General features: G+C 40.0%; 1 pseudogene; it reads left to right on the top strand.

Moving 5' to 3' along the window:
• Positions 1 to 4,726: 4,726 nt before the first annotated feature.
• LOC118021320 lies at positions 4,727 to 4,971 on the top strand (annotated as a pseudogene).
• The last annotated feature ends 15,411 nt before the right edge of the window (positions 4,972 to 20,382 follow it).

Genomic DNA, 20,382 nt, shown 5'->3' with positions numbered 1-20,382 from the left:
TTTAAGATATTTGCAATGGCTGCAATACGATTTGAGAATATCTGTGATTTTCGTATTTGCCAAAACCCAGGTACTATTAATTCTATGGTTTATTGTCTACAGTTTCAACAGAAGAAAACCCTAAATTAATAAAAATGAAGATAAAATTTTCACCATCCAAGTTTCACAGACTGAATTCTGTCCAGTGGTAACCCTGGGGTTTTGGGTTAAAAGCAATATCCGTAGGGCATTTATGTCATCTTCATTCAGGATCACTTTAAGTAGAAGTAGGAAAAAAGTGTGGTAATCTGAAAACTTAGGCCTGAAAGTGGACCCATAGTACTTTCAGTCATTGCAGTTGAGATAAATCAATCACAGGATGACACCCAACTACAAGAGACCAGGACAAATGCAAGCCCGGTCATACATCAAGAACATGAAAGAACAGAGTGAGAGGACAGCCAGCAGACTCTCCCACCAAGGACACACCCTACTTTTCCACATTTCTCCTTCCCAGTCCCCTTTGGTGTGATGCTTGTTTTATTTTGTTTTTAAAGTCAGTTTTTCTTGCAGATCTGTTCGTTCTAGGTAGTCTCTCAGTCTTTTGGAAAATCTTCTAATATTAGGATTTTTGGAGGAAGTTGTACTATAAGGTGCAGTAATTATACAATTTGAAGAGATTTTTATTATTGAGGTGTAATTGGTTTACAGTATTTTAAGTATACAACACAGTAATTCGACATAAGTATGCAATGCAGAATGGTTGCCACAATAAATCTGCTAAGCATCTGTCACCTTACAAAATAATACATTATCATTGACTATATTCCCTATGCTGTACGTTACATCCCCGTAACCTATTTCATAACTGGAAGTTGGTACTTCTTAATCTCCTACACCCATCTTGCCCTGAATCCCACCTTTCTGGCGACAGCCAATCTGTTCTTTGTATCTATGAGGCTGGGTTTTGCTTGGAAGACATTTTTAGTGTCATATAATACAAACAAATGCTGGGAGATTATTCCAAGGTAAGACAAGTGCAAGTATATATGATCCAGTGTATTGTCCAAATTGGTCTATTCATCTGAAATTTTATTAAGTAAAATAGTTCTTGAAATAAGTGTACCCTCTGCCAAACCAGAAATTAACTTTGTATAAAATTGTTGAAAAATTATCTATCTCAGGTATTTATATATACATTATATAGACACATACATATTACATTTACCTTTTTTTGCTTTTGATTCCAAATCACACACATTTACTTTTCTATATTTATACAAATTAGTAGATAACAAAATAATCTCTTAAACCCACAGTATGATTATCAGGTGACCTTCTAACTACCTAGGGCATAAATAGCAATTTTGCGCAGTGAAGATGGTTATCCGTCAGATTATTCTACTGTAATATCTCTGCTGTGACCAGTGAAACCCAAATAATTGTGTCTTCTGGAAGTTAGAGGGTGGAAAGGGAAATTAGTTTTTATGACTTTTATTTATCACAACATTTAAGCTTGAAAACATATTAGATATCTGAACTTTATCTCGCTTGTAATGACCTCGAATAAAAAAGATATAAGAATATGGGTAAAATGGGCTGCTGATACAGGGAAAAGTTTGCTGCCAGGAAATGAGTTCCAATGGATTGATCTGCCTGAGGCCCATTTTTACTTCATCCAGGGCAGAGGTATATTAATGAATGCTTATTTTAGTGGTTTATTTAGTCTGTCTTTAAAACCATGTTGTTGGGTTTTTTTTATTTAATAGGGAATGGTGAGTGCTTCTTTAATAATTAGAAATAGAACATATTCTCTTAGATCTACTTAGCATTGATAATTTTACCACTGCATCAGTGTTTTTTCCCTTTTTCTATTTTTTTTTTTTTTTAAGATTTTATTTCTAAGTAATCTCTATACCCAAAACTGGGCTTGAACTCACAACCTCGAGTTCAAGAGTCACACGCTCTACCTACTGAGCCAGCCAGGTGTCCCTGCATCAGTGTTTCTTAACCTTTTGGGGGAACCATTCTGGAAACTTAGTAAAAGCTTTGGACTCTTCCTCTAGAAAAAATACACGTACACAAATAGAAATTTTGCATGGAATTTTGAGGTATTTACTGACACCCCAATATTCTTCCAGAGGAAGCCTTAGAGTTCAAGCTGGGACCTGTTGAAAACCCTGCTTCTACATTTTTCATGTGATGACAAAGAATCTGAGTGTAGCCAGACCATTTCTCTACATGTCACACCTCTAATTTGTTCATTATGCTGGTCTCCCCGCTAGGAAAATGATCTTGGTGCTATTTTCTTGTTCATTCTTGGCGAATATATATTAATTACATATTTTTACTCTAGTTTAGTTCTCACCGACTCAGACTAGCAGAAGTAAGTGATCCTGTGGATCATCCCAAATAATGCATTATTCACAAGGCATATAGGCTAGGGTTACATGACATTTATTTGAAGTAATGTAAGCCCTAAATGTATTTTAATTACTATTAATATTGTGTGCATTTCTCAGCATATATACCCTAGAAGAGACAGAAGAAGTGTGTCGAAAGATGGAAGGCATTTTGCATGTATGACAGGATGACGAATGAGAATTTTCTGCTTGTCCCATAATTGGTGACTAGGTCCCAAAGCTGAGAACAAGGAAGTATAAGGTTCCACTTTCTAAAGAGAGAACCCCCAAATGGATGTCAGAATCCTCTCTGCAGGATTTACTAAGGGATCAGAACTAGCCTCAGAAGGCTGCTGAGTAGCGAGCAGCGCAGTGCTGCCTTGACTCAGCCTGCTTCGGATCCAGACTAGCCACATGGCTGGGGAACCAGGAGCAAGTTGGTCTCCCTGCCTCTCAGTCCCTCGGGAAAACGGGAATAGTAGTAACTCTGAAAGTCGTTCTTGAACAGTTGTGCTTAGCACAGAGTAAATGCTCAGTGGTGCTTATATCTAGCATTTGGTAAGTACTCAATATTTTCTGTGCTTCCGGGTCCTCCTTTTTAAATATCTACTTCACATGGGTATTTGTGAAGATTAAGGGCCAAGATCAACATAGATGGAAATAAATATAGAAGTACCCGGCCCCTGGTAAGTAGGCAATAAATGCATTATTTTGTCCGTAGTTCATACAGCCATCACCCCACGTGTGCGTGTGTTTGTGAGTATGTGTAAAACACTGAGAACACTGAGAAGCAGAAGAGATGCAGTTGAGGGCATGGGTGTGGTGAGCCCTGTGGAAAGTGGGGTGTGTTCTTTGCCGAGAGTAATTCCATACAGGAAAGAGTTGTTCTTCCACAAAACAAAGTGAGAGGGAGGCTCCCTAGAAGGGGCAGGGACTCCATTTCCTAATTGAGTGCTAGTTTAGCAAAAGCCTTGCTGACATGTGCCACGTTGTCGGTATTCTTCCCTACTCCATTCAGCGTCTGAGCATCACGTACGTATCGCCTCCAGTGATACTCCAGCTTTCTCTAACTTTCAAACCACATAAGATCTCTTGAATAGGTGCACAATGCTTTTCTTTATAGAACTTACCAGAGTTGACACTTCCCATATTCATTTGGGGTCTATTTGCTTAATGATTATCTAGCCTAATAAGACATAAGTTTCATTAAGACAAAGACTGTATTTTCATACTTCCAGTGTCTAGCTCAGTGACTTGCTTATAGTTAAGTATTTGGTAAACTTTGGGTAAATAAATGGTGCAAATTGGATGATAGAATAATCAATGTTCAGGTGTTGGAAAGGTTCCCATGCTCCAAAAGAAGCACAGTGCTAGATTAGTTTAGCTATGAAAGAAAAAGATTAATTCTGGTTAAATGAGCGTAGGAGGTTTATCATGTAAGTGTAGGATTAGAATGAGAATTTGAAGAACGGTAGATGGCAATAAACAAATTGAAGGGGACTGAAATCTAAGAAAATGTGTGTGTGCTAAATATACTGGACTGTGAATAAGTGAATTTGGGAAAGAAGAGAGCAGATTGCATGGAAAAATAAGAGACACATCTATCATTGTGAGGAATTTGTTGTAATACCTCCCCTTCAACGCGATGCTAATTATTTGGATAATTTCCCATAAAGAGTGGTTAGGTATTGAGGTTTTTAAGCTGAGAAGGACATGGGATGTATATCAGACAGTTTAGTATAGAAAACCAAAACTAGTTTCAGTATTTTGAGCAGAAAGTAACTTAAGAGAGGATTAGGTAATTTTAACATTGCTGGAAGAGTTGGAGAAGTGAGCTCCATATTGGGCCTCCAGAGCTGGCTGTAAAATGTTTCTCAAAACCCAAGAAGCTAGAAAATAGACAGTAAAACTCTGCAGAAAAGTTTCAAAACTGGTGCAGAAAAGAATTCCCATCAGTGTGACAGATTATCAACAGAAACAAAACAGGTCAAACATATAAAATGTCTCCATATTTTTCCTGCTTTTCAAATATCACATCATTGCATATAATTGACAAAACCATGTAAGTAGCAAGAAACCCAGCAGTGGAGCTTCCAAGTTGGTGAACACATTGATGTACCAGGAGGATGGGGTGAACCCAAAGAGGGCATGGAAGCTCCCCCACCCCAATACCTTATACTGTGTGTCTCTTCCATTTGGCTTTTCTTGAAACATATCCTTTATAATAAACTGATAATACAAGCTGAATCTAGAAGTTTCTGAGAAGAACATTTGAGTTCCTACCAGGGCTTCTTGCAATGAAATACACCAGCAGCTGCACTCACATGCAATCCTATCACACCTTCATGATGTTTCCCTTGGCCAGAAATATACTAAGGATCTCAAGAATAGAAGCATTGAGCAAATTATGGCAAGACAGAACCACATAAAATACTCACTGGATTTTCTCGACAAATATGGTAATGCTGCGCCAGCCAGCAGAACTACTTTCTGTGTTGTTGTGTGGATATTTGGAATCACACAGATTGGAATAGAATGGAACCTGTCCTCCGTTGGTGGAGTCACCACAAAGGAGTGAAAACATCAGTAACCATTATAGTTGTCGTAACACAGAATTGTTTCAAAACCAACTTGTCATCTAAGCAACTCTTACTACTCATGATAGCATAATTGAAGAAATAAAGTACATTTGAAACCTTAAAAAAAAAAACTAGCAGAAATCTAAGAAATGTAGTCTTGGTTTATCTCCATCTCCCTCTGTCTCCCCACACCATATTATGTCTCAGCACACTGTGGGGAGGAAGACATGAAGTTTGCTAGGGTCAACCCACAACACCTCACAAGGAAATGTTTTTTTGTTTTGTTTTTAATTCAATGTCAAGGTACTGGTTGGCTTGAAGTTAAGAGATTAATTTAATGAAGTTGGTGAGGGAGGAAAAAGTTACCAGTTGCTTACCCCCAGTCCGTGTATCTGCATAAATATGGTGCTTTCAAGTAAGACAGAAAATCCAGCTGACCTAACAGATGACTTTCTCTTTTCAGCATTGGTATATAAATTTATTCCCTTTAAAGTACATAATCAGTATGTTAAAAAAATTCCTTAGAAGCTGAACTTGGACTGTGGCAACATTTCAATTCTTAGTTAGAAGAGAGATCAAAAGCTCAGTATACCTTTGGAGTTGTTTCCCACTGAAAGAAAGGAGAGGTAGAGAAATGTGGGCAAAAAACATAACTAACATTTGAAAGCATACAAAGATAGGGTTTTAGCTTTTCAAAAAAAAAAAAACCCAAATATTTGAGATGGTCACTAAAATCTCTTATTTTAAAATATTATTACAAAAATATTGCCTATGAGTATTACACTTCCAGCAACAGCATCCGATTTGGTTAATCACCAATAATCCATTCATCTAGTCGATGTGTAGCCATGGCCAGTCCACTGCCTACACCCCAGCCTACATTTTGCTTTTTACAGTCCTTCCATTTGGAAGTGAAAGTCAGGATCCTTGCCAATAAAACAACCACCTCCAGTGTTTTCAGTATTGCTTCCATCACCCTGGCAACACAGAAGACAGGACATAAATAGTTGCTCTGCCAAACATATCTCTTGCCTTGTTTTACTTGTGGGAGTGAGAGTTGTCAAGGCAAGTTTATATCAAAGTTAAAAGTAAATTTTGACTTATCAATGGCCAGATTTTCTAAAAAGTGCATCCACGTTTTATGTAGACCATTAAGTGGAAGTGTAAATAAAATATAAACTCTATGAGGACCAAGGAGATACTTAACTTTGTTCCCCAGCACTCAGCACAAATAGATGTTCTATAAATAGTTACTACATGGATTAATTTGTCCAACACAGGCATGTCTCAAGTCAAAGCATACAGTTTGGCTTTATTTACATCACTGTGCTGGTAGCATTAAAATATATTTTTTAAGACTTTTTTTTTTAATTTTTAAGTGAACTCTGTGCCCAACATGGGGCTTGAACTCATAACCCAGAGATCGCATGCTCCACTGACTGAGCCAGCCAGGTGCCCCTAAAACACCTTTTAAAACATCATAATCCAGAATATTTTTTAGATGACAGAATTATAAATGGGTGCAGAGATTCAATTAATTGGCTTCAGTTGAAATGTCTCCCATATAATTGGACATAATAATTTAGGATACCATCCATGCTCTTGACACGGAATTGTGTACTTTTTACATTTTATAGCATTGTAGACCCGTCCCCCCTGTACCAGATGCTGTAGGTATTTTGCAGATAAAACCTAGACTCTGATCCAACAGCAGGATTGAGCAAGGTGTAACTCAGTTTGTTGGAGGAGTTCAAGAAATGAACCCCGTTCATCAAAGCCTACACCCCTTTTCATCCCCTAACTGCCTCCCTTGGTCTCTGTCCTCAATCTCTAGAGTTCTTCGAGCTTTTCTGGAGTTAAAATGCTAATCTAGCAATCATACTGTTGTGCTAACTTGGTTTCACTTTCTTAGAATACCTGCTTTCATCTCTCCCCAGTAGTGATCTTGGCACTTTTCCCATAATCCATAAACTTCCCACTTTGAAAGAAGAGCAACTGTGGGAAGCAGAGCAGTCTGGAATTTCCTGCATGTTTAGGAGGGTCTTTTTGAAAGTAGAACTGGCTTTTGGAAATGGTTTGAGAGAAACAATGTGTACGGTAGATTTGTGTCACCCTAGAATGAGTCTAATCTGATATTCAAGAAGCCATTAAATGAGAGCCTAATGGGGGAAAAAAAATAATGAAGTACATCACTGATCTCTCCAATGAGAAAATAGGGTGGCATAGTAACAGAACTTGATATTTGGAATCAGATTCCGGCTTGAATCTTGACTCCATTACCTACCAATTTTTCTCATTTGGATAAATGATTTAAAGTCTGATTTCTCTTCTTTGTAAATGGTAAATTAAAATATCTGGCTTTCAAAGCTGTTGGGAATTTAACTGATAGCATATGGAAGTACTTTGTAGTTAAGGTAGTGCTAAAGAGGGGCGCCAGAGTGGTTCAGTCGGTTAAGCATCTGCCTTCGACTCAGGCTATGATCCCAGGGTCCTGAGATGGAGCCCCGCATCTGGCTCCCCAATCAGTGGGGAGTCTGCTTCTCCCTCTCCCCCTGCTCATGCTCTCTCTCTCAGATAAATAAATAAAATCTTTTTTTTTTTTTTTAAGATTGTATTTATTTGCGAGAGAGAGAATGAGAGAGAGCATGAGAGGGAGGAGGGTCAGAGGGAGAAGCAGACTCCCTGCCGAGCAGGGAGCCCGATGCGGGACTCGATCCAGGGACTCCAGGATCATGACCTGAGCCGAAGGCAGTTGCTCAACCAACTGAGCCACCCAGGCGCCCAATAAATAAAATCTTTTAAAAAAAGAAAAAGTAGTACACAAATATGTTATGGTGATGACAATAGTTATTAGTGTTAGTCCTGCAATAGAACACAGAATATTTAATCTAATGTTCTAATTTCACATAAAAAAAAACTGAGGCAGAGAGGAGTAAAATGAGACCAAGATTCCCAGTAAATGTGGAATAAAAAGAAATTTGAAAATAGATACGAACCATCATTGCCTATAATCTGTGTACTCCAGGAAATTGTCTCATCATTTTTACAAGATTTACAGCGACAGTCCTTGCTTTCTGGACTTCTGCCTGATGTAAAATTTTCTGAAAAACTGAATAAAAGAAAAGCAGTGGTTACAAGTGCTACTCTTCTGTCCAGACCGGGAAGTGCAATAAGTAAGATAACAAATATTTGTTTAAGAATTGTGTTGTTTAGGGGCGCCTAAGTGGCTCAGTCGTTAAGCGTCTGCCTTCAGCTCAGGTCATGATCCCACGGTCCTGGGATCGAGCCCCACGGACTGAGACCCACATCGGGCTCCCTGCTCTGCAGGAAGCCTGCTTCTCCCTCTCCCACTCCCCCTGCTTGTGTTCCGTCTTTCGCTGTATCTCTCTCTCTGTCAAATAAATAAATAAAATCTTAAAAAAAAAAAAAAAAAAGAATTGTGTTGTTTAAACAGAATGTGGTTAAGGGGATCACGAGCACCATTTCTCATTAAAGACTGGTGGGGATCAGAGGGAACTTTGCAAATGCTGAAAAAAAAAATTATTTGAAGACTAAAGGAAAGGGGCACCTGGCTCCTCGGTCGGTGGAGCATGCAACTCTTGATTTCAGGGTTGTGAGTTCAAGCCCCACAATGGGTGTAGAGATTACTTAAAATCTTAAGGAAAAAAAAAAAAAATGAGGCTTAACAAACCTTTGGCATAGGCCAACACTTTAAAAATCCAAGAAAGCTGGCGCCTGCGTGGCTCAGTCAGTTAAGCGCCTGCGTTAGGCTCAGGAAATGATCTCGTTGGGGCTCCTGGCTCAGCGAGGAGCCTGCTTCACCCTCTCCCTCTGCCCCTCCTCCCCACTTGTGTTCACTCACTCTTTCTCAAATCAATAAAAATCTTAAAAAAAAAAGCTAAATCCGAGCTGTCACTCCCAGCAATAGCAAAGAATGGTAAAGAGATTCTGGAAGTCATAAAACAAACAGGGCAGTGGATAACGAGGCAAAACTAAGCTGGGGAACTTGAAACCCTTACAGGTAAAATGGACTTTAAAAGGAGTGTGAGATACACAGGAGGACCTTCGAATAGCCCCACGTTAGGGACCTTGGAAACTGGAAGGATGGTCAGCTCAGAAAAGAAGAAAAAAATACAACCGCTTTTACAAGAGTAAGTGATTTCAGCATTAGCCTCCAGAATTAAGGTTGAACCAGGAGTTTATGGACAGCATAAGGTCAGTAAAATGGTATAGTAACACCAATTTGGATATAGTGCGATTGGGGATTGGTGGTTATAGTCCTCCCAACCTCCATATTGGGAGCAAGAGAGAGAGTGGATTGCCTCATTTTCAATATTCTCATGGATCAGATTCTCTTAATGCTGCTCTTGACAAGGAAAAGAAATCGGTATCAACTAACTGGGAAGTTCCAGAAATTGCCGCCCGATCTACAAATCCTCTGCCTCCAGCCGCGGGACCCAGAATCAGCTCCTTGCTTCTAAAGCCATATTCTAACTTCCACCAGATGGCGCCAAACCATAGCGGGGATGGGTTTAGCTTCAGCAGCCAAACCCCTGGACCCGGGGAGGTTGCAACAGGTCATAGGGCACTTACTCACCTTGCTAGAAAGCAACCCTTTATTTTATACGATTGTATTTTGAAGGCAAACTTCTTGGGTGATGGCAGAATTTACTTTAGTTAGAATGAATGCTGCTTCCTCATTGCTTTTAAACTTTTTACTTCCTTGTTGCAAACGTGGAAAGTTCTGATGAAATTTCCTGACTATTCACCTAAGGCTTCCAGGTTCCAAGTCCTTTTTCACCTGCATGTTCAGATACCTTTATTGACCCTAAGACTGGATAAAGTTTATTTTCCATTCTCTTCACTTTTCTAGTCTTTTAATAATAATAAAGACTTCAAGGACAATTTTGATTCATTCCCAGAGTCAAGCATGTGTCAGTCTGCTCAGAGTGTATTCATAGAACACTGCCAGTCTCTATCTACATGCAACTTAATGTTGATTAGCCAAGTGCCCAGGGTTCATGTCCCCGGTGTTCATTATGTTTAAAGTTCTTCAAAGGATGCTAGCCATGAATTAACATTACAAGAAGCTTTGAACATTCAACCTTTACTTTCTAGCTATTAGGAATCAGCTTCCTGAGATTTTGTTTACATTAGATAGACATTTACAAAGGCCCAAACCTGTTTTTTCTGTCCTCCTGTCCAGGGAAAGGGCAGCAACTGTCGAAATTCTGGCAGCCTGCTGTTGTTTAAGCAGCATTTGTTGAAAATATGTAAGGTCATACCTAACGACTTCATGCTCTCTGATGGTCTTTACCACCACCCTTTGGACATGATAAGAATCCACAATTCATTCATCAAAACTTCTGTGTTCAATAATTGATTGTAAAGTTGGTTTTTGAGATTCCAACAGTCAAAGGGAATTGCCATGGGTATATTTCCACATTTGAGGCAAATATTTATACAAAAATTAATGTTGAGATTTAAAGTGTTGTTAGAGAAAAAAAATGAATCTAAAACCCTGATTTTATAAATAAGAAATTTGTGATATAGATAGAACTTGTTGAAAATTATACTCAACTTGTAAAGGAGAAAAGACTAGAAGTTAATGTTTCTTCATATTTCCTGTATGCCCTTTGTCTTAAGCAATAATGTCACAGCTCATTTTATCAGGAGACTTTAGGGAGATTCAGGAGTTATCCGGTGCCAGGTGAAAAAATTCCTCAATAGGTTTCTCCGTTGCCTGTTTCTAGATACAGATTAATCTGATTCCCGTCTTTTGGAGCTTATTATCAGGGAGATGACCTTTTTTGTTATAGCAGAGTATATTGGTCAAGACCAAAGCCACTGAGGTCAGACCGCATTTTGAATTTAGGCTCCTTGTTTTATTGTATCTTAGGCAAATTAATCTCTTAATCTCTCTGCATGTCGGTTTGCTTCTCTTTAGAAGGGGACAGCCGTGGCATCCCTTTTCATGGAGCTAGTTTGAGGTTGGATCAGACAGTGTGTTTATAATGTAGGATGAGGCATAGGGACTTCTCCACAGTGTTAGTTACTGTTTCTGCCATGGCTGCGACCCCAATCATCCCTGCAAGTGCTCATCTGTTTTATACTACATTGTCTAATCTGTAGAGGGTGAATACAGAATTTTAAAATGCAATTGTGGGGACGCCTGGGTGGCTCAGTTGGTTGAGCAGCTCAGTCATGGCTCAGGTCACGATCTCAGGGTCCTGGGATGGAGTCCCGCATCGGGCTCTGGGCTCAGCGGGAAGTCTGCTTCTGTCCCTCTGCCAATCTCTCTGCCCCTCCCCCGCTAAAATAAAGAAATCTTAAAAAAAAATAAAATGCCATGGTAAAGCTCAAGTGTTGGATCTCTATATCCTCACAAATGTATACACAATGAAACTGAGTAATGGATGAGAGGAGATTGGACTGTTGGAGATACAGCAAAAAAACATTTACTACATACAAATAGCTGTGTCAGTGAGGATAGAGTGTATGAGTGTATTCAAAGTGAATTGGAACTCAGTCAATTTAATTTACACTAATGGTTTATAATGCATAAGATTGTTCCACTCCATTAAAAATCACTTTTGAAGTGTTTAAACTTCATTATTATATTTTCACTGGAATACACTAAGAAAATATTTACATATTCACATAGAAACTTAAAAGTTACCTTAAATTCTACCATCTGGAGAGAACCAGTTAAGTGCATGTGTGTGTATGTTCTGTAAACTTTAAAGATAACATTTTGATATACACCCTTTCATATTTTTTTCTATACATCCATAATGATTTGAGGAGATTAAGGAGGAGGCCATATGGCTAACAAAGAGAACAGTGTTTAAGGCAGAGAAAACAGTAAGTGCAAAAGCCCTAAATTGGGAACATGCCTAGCATGTTCTAGGAACAGTGAAGTATGGAACATAGCAGGAGTGGACGGATGAAAAGAAAGGGCAAACCAAAAAAAGGGTAGCTAGGTAGACAGTAGCTCACATCAGAATGATGGCAGTGGAATTGGAAAGTGTGATATATTTGGGGAGAGATGGCTTGATGTATTTTGAAATGATAGACAAAGTTTTGTGGGTGAATTCAAAATGAGGCATGCTGGAAGAGAGTAGCCAAGTGTGACTCCAAGGTTTGTGTGAGGATCATCAGAAGACTAGGGCTGGCGTCTGCCGACTTTGGAAAGCATACAGGGGAAGCAGGTTGGGTTGGGATCGGGGCCGTATCAGGGGTGCCATTCTGAGACATGGAGTATGCATGTGTTACCCTAGAATTCAGGGGAGAAATTTAGGCCTGAGATAGAAATTTGGGAGCCATCAACACATAGATGGTTTTTAAGTTATTAGAACGGAAAAGGTCACCAAGGGAGTGTAGGCAGAAAAAGAGTTTCTGCGTCTGAGGTGTGGGGCACTTGGAACTCTGAGAGTTTGGAGACAGGCTGCAGAGCGAGCCAAGGAGGCTGGGAGGGAGTGGTCATGAAGCTGGGAGGAAACTGAGAAAGCAGGGGATAGAAGTATTTTAAGGAGGGAGTGACAAAGCATGTTAAATGCTGTCTGTCGTTCCGATTGTCCAATGGAGAATGGACCAATGGATTCAGCAAGGTGCAAGTCATTTGCTGCCATCCCATTCTGTTAGAAAATTCCTTTTTCAGGTACCTCCTCATTCTCAGCTAATGACCTGCTACTTATTTCAATGTGAAAGCAGAAGCAGACAGAAGAGGATTTAGGCAACCTCATCTGTGTCTTGGCCCAGAGGGTACCCTCTCTCCTGTTGCATGGAGAGACTCTCTGTGCTCTTAACTGTGGCCAACCTGTCTGCTGGGTCAAGAGCCCATCCCCTCCTGACAACCCAGGAACATCACATCAGCAATACTCGCTTCCAGCATAACTGTTTTCTCCGTAGTTTAGTATTCTCAGCATACAAATGTCTAGAAATAAGTTTATTGGTCAGGTGAATATGTACTTCTTTTTTTTTTAATGAAATGGTTCAATGATTATCACTGTGTACATTCATAAAATCTTGGATCTTCAGTTTTTCTTTTAGTCTCAGAACCATCTGTGTTGAGGTTTAACATGCTTTTAAACATGGCAAAAAGTACTGTCCTCTTTCTGAGTTAGGTCTTAGTATATATACATTAACAACAAGTATAGAATACCAGTTTGCAAATTATCACAACTGTTTGGTGATTGACCAAGATTTTGAGAGCATAGAGCTTGAGCAGAAGAGCACCGTAAGTTTCTAGTTTTGGGGACAGATGCCATAAAGCATTAGCTCTAATCCCACTATAACTCGCACCTGGAGGGGCCTGACCCTCTCTGTTACGCAATTCCTTCAGGCAAAGTATCTCGGATATATTTTATGAGGGGCAAAGAGTCTGTTTGCAGTTGTAGGCACTGGGCTGGGTAGTAGAGTTAGAACAGTGATCAATACCAGTTTTTTTCCCTCAGGTTTAAGCCCATGTAGGGGTATCAACATGCAAACAACTCATTACAGTGCAGTGTGATTACTTCTTTATTTTTTTTAAATTTTTTTAAAGATTTCATTTATTTCAGAGAGAGAGCGAGCACGAGCAGGGGGAGGGGCAGGCAGAGGCAGAGGCAGAGGGAGAGGGAGAAGCAGAATCCCCGCTGAGCAGGGAGCCCGATTCGGGGCTTGATCCCAGGACCCTGAGATCGTGACCTGAACTGAAGGCAGACGCTAAACCAACTGAGCCACGCAGGTGCCGCCCCTGGTTACTTTTTAATAGGGCATTACGGGAACGTATAGGAGGGACAGTTAATGCAGCTTAGAAAGTAAGGGAGGGGCACCTGCGTGGCTCGGTCGTTAAGCGTCTGCCTTTGGCTCAGGTCATGGTTCCGGAGTCCTGGGATCGAGCCCCGCATTGGGCTCCCTGCTTGGTGGGAAGCCTGCTTCTCCCTCTCCCACTCGCCCTGCTTGTGTTCTGTCTCTCTCTGTCAAATAAATAAAAAAATCTTAAAAAAAAAAAAAGGGAATTTGGTCAAAAGAACACTTACATATAGGGGGTAAGGCAGATGTTGAAGGAGACAACAGAAAAGGAATTAGGGAAAACCTGAGGTCACATGGATGTAAAGACCCATGGTTCTATTTCTGGACAACAAAGTGAAGAAACAGAAGCAGAAGTTAGAGAAATGGGGGGCACCTGGGTGCCTCAGTCTCTTGGGCGTCCAACTCCTGATTTCGGTTTGGGTCATGATCTCGGGGTCATGAGATTGAGCCCCACATCGGGCTCCATACTCATCGCAGAGGCTGCTTGAGGATTCTCTTTCTTCCTCTGTTCCCCTCCACCCCCGCTCACACTCTCTCTCTTTCTCTGTAGATAATAAATAAAACCTTTAAAAAGCGAGAGAGAAAGAGAAATGGGAAGGTAAAATCGACATTCCAGCTTCATAGAAAAAATGAAAACCAAATGTAAAGGTAGAGATTGAACACATTGACCTCAGAGGTCACAAAAAAGTTGATTTTTTTAAAACCTTGATTACCCTGCATGAAGCACTGTGTGAGAAGTCATCTACTGAGGAATCCCTTTGAAAGACACTGGTTCACCAGAAGGAAATGAAAGTCGAGGGCAAAGAGGGCAAGCCAAACAAGAAGGGAAGCAGACACAGCACTCTAGTGAGAGGACAGAGAAAGCAAAGCAGACCTTTTTAGCCTTCTCATGGTCAGATTTCCAAGGTAAAAGCCTTTAAGGCTTAAGATTACAGTGTCGCTTCTGGCAGTTGCTTGAGCTAAAACTGGCTTTGTCTGCCTGAGGTCCCAACAATATCCTTAAATGTGAAAGAAATTAGTCAATAACCATAGTATTTAATCCACACAATGTCAAACAATCAAGTCCTTCACTGAATTGAGGGAATATTTTGGCATCCACAACCCATCCCATTTACAACCACCCCAAGAATTGATTTTGAATCAAAGGTACTTTAGGCAGATAGTGAAATTGTGAACTACATTTAACGTTCTGAGCTGCCAAAATGGGATGCGCTGAGGATCTAGTTTTTAGAGCTCTTACAGGGACAGGGCCAGCCTTGGCAGCCACGTGAAGTCGGCTGCTTGCCCAGAGTGCCCAAGGCTTCACCCTTCTCTGCCCATTTATTTCTTCCTTGGCTTCTGTCTCCTCTCCTCCTTTCAAAGCCTTTTTCTTTTCTTCCCCAGAGAGGACCTCATGTCAGCCAATTATATTTTTATTTGATTTCAGATAAGTCTTCAGCACAGGGCTACTTTGCATTTTGAGTCTGAGCATAAATGCTCTTAAGAGAATTTCAGGAATAAGCAAGTAGGAAAACTTTGTCCAGCGAGAGAAGATACTTCCCAGGGTCTCCAAAGGCGTGCACCCCATCGATTTCAAATCCAGCTGAATTTAGGAACCCGCCAGTTAAAGTAGTCTCAAAGAAACATGGAATTATTATTCTTTAGCAATGGTGACACCTATTATTGATAACCTGCCCCCAATCCATTTCCCTTTTCTTGGCAACAGCACCCAGTTTTTCCTTTAAAGGATTGTTAATCCCTCCCTCTGTCTCTGTGGTTTGTGTATGCTTAGCTCCAACCCTGGCTCTAAAAATGAGCCTATGATTCCAGCCTGATGAATTTGGGCATCAAATTTCCCTGGACTCAGTGATTAATTCCTCATTGGGCAACCAGGGAAGTCAGGAATGCAGAGGCACATGGACATAGTCCGGAGCAGGACAAGGCAGAGACCATGAAACTCGGGGCTTTGGGACTTTGCCTGGGATTAGAGAGGGAAGGAACGTCTCTATTTTCCTGAGTTACTGAGTGGAACACATGATAGAAGGAATTACTTGTCATAAACAAGAACAGCATGTCCCAAGATAAAGCCAGGACAGGAAAGTAGATACAAGAAACAGGAGAAACTGTTTGCAAATCCTCATCTCATTTGAGCCCCTGGTCTTTTCAGTTAATGTGCATGAATACTTTTTAGTCAGTCTCAGCTACGTTATTTACAACTAAATAAAGCATCAAGATATTCCAATTTCTGTCTATTTGATTTGGCTTCTTTTTTTTTAAGATTTTATTTACTTGAGAGAGAGAGAGATAGCGAGAGAGCACGAGCAGGAGGTTGGGGGTGGAGAGGGAGAAGTCGGCTCTGCATCAGGCAGGAAGCCCAACGCTGGGCTTGATCCCAGGACCCTGTGACCATGACCTGAGCTGAAGGCAGACGCTTAACTGACTGAGCCACCCAGGCGCCCCGATTAGGCTTCTCGATGAAGCCCTTAATGATCCAACACCAGCTGGAAGGATGCCAGACTGCCGCACTGACTCCTTTGCTATCCTAAAACTTCTTCCCTCTGACCCCCAAAGCCTGATTTATTTTTCATGTTTATTTAACAGTCATTTACACAGTCATTATTATTATCCCAACTACTTTACAAATATTAACACTTAATTTGTTTAACAATCCCATGAGGTACTTAGTATTTCCTGCCTAGTTTTGTAGATGAAGACATTTGGCCAGGAGCACAACGCTGGGGGTCAGAGGCAGTTTGGGAGCAAGGATTCCACCAGTGAGAGCACCTAATCCCTTTTAAAGCCCTTAGATCAGTGTTCTTCTACTCTACTTCCACATGAGCCTCTAGGGAGTTGTAAAAAAAAAAACGGGGCACCTGGGTGGCTCAGTTGGTTAAGCGACTGCCTTCGGCTCAGGTCATGATCCTGGAGTCCTGGGATCGAGTCCCACGTCGGGCTCCCTGCTCAGCAGGGAGTCTGCTTCTCCCTCTGACCCTCTGACCCTCTGACCCTCTGACCCTGTTCCCTCTCGTGCTATCTCTCATTCTCTCATCCAAATAAATAAATAAAATCTTTAAAAAAAAAATGTTTTTCCCAGGGCTCAGTCCAGAGATTCTGGTTTAATTGGTCTCGACTGGAACCTGGACATTGGTCTTTTTAAAAGCTTTATAGGTGGTTCTACTATGCAATTCTTACCAAACGACCTATTTGCAAAGGATCAACAATTATCTGGTCCCAGGCTCTGAATATCCAAGAAGCAGCTCACTCCAAAGCCTCTTTGACTTCTATATTCTCACTACAAAACAATACTTTTTTTTTTTAATTTTATTTTATTATGTTATGTTAATCACCATACATTACATCATTAGTTTTTGATGTAGTGTTCCATGATTCATTGTTTATGTATAACACCCAGTGCTCCATTCAATACATGCCCTCTTTAATACCCCATCACTGGGCTAACCCATCCCGCCACCACCCTCCCCTTTAGAACCCTCAGTTTGTTCTCAGAGTCCATAGTCTCTCATGGTTCGTCTCCCCTTTTAAAGATGTATTAAGAAAGACAATCCATGGTGATATATAGTATGTTTAAGTTATAGATGATATTTGCTAAGATTGGAGGTGGGACTAGGGTTCATGAAACAATGAATATACCTAATGCATGATATGGATGGCAGCAAGAGCATATAGGTATTTAGATTTAAATAATTACAAATGACTCAAATTTAGCTTCTTAGTCATGCCAAACTGAGAGTAAAATGGGATTTTTTTTCCATGCATGATTTGTACCTGGCCCATATAAATTTAATAGACGTAAAATACCGTTCATTTTCATATTTTCTGTCTCCAAGGAATATAGACTATTTCAAACTTGGCCCTCTCCTTTGTATCTCGACTCTCAAATGAGGAAAGAACTATGTATAACTTTATTTTCCGCTTCCTACTCCCTCATTACCATCCTCGGTCTCTGAACTTTTGTCTAGCTTAAAGGGGTCACAGATCCTTTAAGCTTTCAGAGACATGTATGGGCAAAAGGTTGGCGTAAAGTGGTAAAAACCTCTCAAAAATAATGGAGAAAATATTTTGCTTTTAAATATCTCTGGTTGCATTGCTTCTAATGAATCAATGTCCTTCATAGCTTGGACTACTTGTGTAGCATATTTAGTACTTTCTAGTCCTCCCTCCATTTGCCCTTTACATGTCTTTAAATGTTACCCTTCCAGTTCAGTGTAATTTCAGAGATCTACGTATACAAGGTAGATCGTAAGTACACAGGCCTGCTTGATTTCTAATTTCTCTTTCTTTGGGGGAAATGAGAAGCTGTTTTCCTGATATAGAAAAGTATCACTTAAACCTTTTTAAATAGTAAGGATTCATGTAAGATCAGCAACTATATTCATATTTCAGATAAATATGCTAGTGTTTAAATGTTTTAGTTTCTTTTATTGTTTATTGTGTGTTCTTTTTTTTTTTTTTTAAGATTTTATTTATTTATTTGACAGAGAGAGACATAGCGAGAGCAGGAACACAAGCAGGGGGAGTGGGAGAGGGAGAAGCAGGCTTCCTGCTGAGCAGGGAGCCTGACGTGGGGCTCGATCCCAGGACCCTGGGATCATGACCTGAGCCGAAGGCAGAAGCTTAATGACTGAGCCACCCAGGCGCCCTATTGTGTTTTCTTAAATGAGTTTTTTCCTAAGTAGAACCAACAAATTCTTGTAAATTTTTGCTAATTTCACCACACTTCAACATACCCCTCCATCCTTACCCATTCCTGACCTTTTTCATAAATCACTTTGCCTTTTTTTTTTTTTTCTTCAAGGAATTTATTTATTTGAGAAAGAGAAAGAGAGCACAGGGCTGGGGGGGAGGGTAGAGGGAGAGGGAGAAGCAGACTCCCCAGTGAGCAGGGAACCCAATGAGGGACTCAGTCCCAGACCCCGAGATCATGACCTGAGCCGAAGGCAGACGCTTAACCAACTGCACCCAATCATTTTGCCTTTTAAATAAATACATTTCAACACGTAGAAAAACACTGAGTTATTGATTAAATTGGTGAACATAGAAAAAAAATCTTTCCGTGTTCTCACTGTTGACAGCAAAAATCTATAAGCTTTATTAGTTATTCCCTAATTAGAGAAAGTTCATTAGGGAGAGTAAAATGACATTTACTCCTTTAAATTAGCAATATGTAAACATTGAATTACTACTTGAGTCTTATAACTCATCAGGGGGAATGCACTGAGTTGTTCAGGTGGTCTAAAGCAATTCAAGGCTTTGTGGATATTTTTGACTTGTGGAAGACTGCAAGTACATATTAAAATATACTTCTTATTAAAAGGGAACAGAAAAACTATATTCTTATTTGCTGAAGGATATTGCAGTATAAGAAGTAGCATTTGGCAATCTCTTTGACACAGCACTGGATTCTGAATGAATTGCTTGATCAATTGTCGAGGCTTTTGTTGTCTATATGTGATGAGAGAGAATTTGGGAACTAGGGGTCTTCAATGATTTTCTGATTTACACCACCGGGGGGCACATTCAACAATTAGATTGCCCTCTACCAAGTTGTCTATTCCATAATGACTCATTTCTTGTGCTTCCTCTAAAGAGGTAAAAATTACTCATTTTTTTTTTTAACCTCAGAAATTCCTAGTATTTCTATGGAAAGTTCTATTGACCATCCTAGCAGCCCATTCATTTCTGTCTGAGACTCCCTTGCCTGAGTTTACAAGGCCATTTGGGTCTTGGATTTGTATCCTATATGTGGTAATATAAAGAATGTTAATAATTCTGAAAACAGAGCAAGGTGGGAAATGCATCTTCCCAAACATTCTTTTTTGAGTGGGCTAGCCCCAGTCCCAGATTAAACTATAAAACAGATGAAATATGCCATTGTCTCCTTAAAGGAAGGAACCTTTTTGCCGGGCTCCTGTGTCGTTCAATAAACATGGATTGAGTTTTTACTCTGCAAGGCGCTATCCTAAGTGGTTAGCAGGTTAGCAGGCAAAGATGGATGAGTCATGGTCATTACAGCTTGTTCCTCTGTAAACCCAGAGTTTTTCTCTAAGTAGAGTCTCTAAATAGGACGACTATACATCCCAGTTTGCTCCAAAGTGTGCCTTTTTACCTCTTCTGTAACAATATTTATAACTGCCCACTTTATTCTCCACGAATCTGGTTTGATCTGTATGCATAGGTATCTGTTTCCTTTTATCTTTCATGATGTCAGTCACCATCACAAAGAAAATAATGTTGATGTTAAAAAGGACTTAATCTAGGACTCTTTCTTAGGAGGTATTGACTGGTATCCACCAATGAGTTCATGAGTTTTTAAAAATGTGTTTTTTTGTTTTGAAATTATTCCTACCTACAAAAATTTTGCAAAAATAGTCTAAAATATTCCTGTTTATCCTTCAACTATATCCCCCAAATGTTAACATTTCATAGACCTGCAGCAAAATGATAGAAAGCAGGAAATTAGTATTGCTACAGTACACTTTTCTAATTGTAGAACTTATTCAAATTTTGTCAACTGCACCACTGATGATCGTTTTCTGGTCCAGGATCCAATAAAAGTCCCACATTGCATTTAGTTACAGTTTCTCCACGGTCTGCCTTAATTCTGGAATAGCCGTTCAGTCTTGCCT

The sequence above is a fragment of the Mirounga leonina genome, unplaced genomic scaffold, assembly GCF_011800145.1.
Source record: "Mirounga leonina isolate KUSES-001 unplaced genomic scaffold, KU_Mleo_1.0 Mir_174, whole genome shotgun sequence".
Taxonomy (NCBI): Eukaryota; Metazoa; Chordata; class Mammalia; order Carnivora; family Phocidae; genus Mirounga; species Mirounga leonina.
This window is presented reverse-complemented; position numbering and strand designations above follow the sequence as displayed.